Genomic DNA, 335 nt, shown 5'->3' on the forward strand with positions numbered 1-335 from the left:
TATATACAGGGTGTCCCGAAGTCCCATGATGACCCTTGGTGAGAACGTAGAACGGATTGAGGTGAGCAAGAAAGTCCTGTGCCGTTTTGCGATATTCGCAATAGTTTTTGAGAAATTAATTATTTTGTCTCAACAAATCAGCGTACAGAAAGCGGCAGCGGAAAGAAAGATGCCTTCGGCCGACGTGCGACCGTGACACTCGCGAATCGTATCTCGCTGCATCCCTCCGCTCATAGCTACGAGACATAGACTCGCTATGTCTCGTAGCTATGAGCGGAGGGATGCGGCGAGATACGATTCGCGAGTGTCACGGTCGCACGTCGGCCGAAGGCATC

The 335-nt window shown here is 51.3% G+C and overlaps 1 protein-coding gene across 15 annotated transcripts in view; it reads right to left on the bottom strand.

Moving 5' to 3' along the window:
- The window catches only part of LOC116850228 (guanine nucleotide-releasing factor 2), a 366959-nt gene that overhangs the window by 38325 nt on the left and 328299 nt on the right, over positions 1 to 335 (bottom strand). The gene's annotated exons all lie outside the window — the stretch shown is intronic.

This window comes from Odontomachus brunneus, unplaced genomic scaffold (genome assembly GCF_010583005.1).
Source record: "Odontomachus brunneus isolate Ranch 3 - 2012 unplaced genomic scaffold, Obru_v1 Obru_scaffold_138, whole genome shotgun sequence".
In the NCBI taxonomy this organism is placed as follows: Eukaryota; Metazoa; Arthropoda; class Insecta; order Hymenoptera; family Formicidae; genus Odontomachus; species Odontomachus brunneus.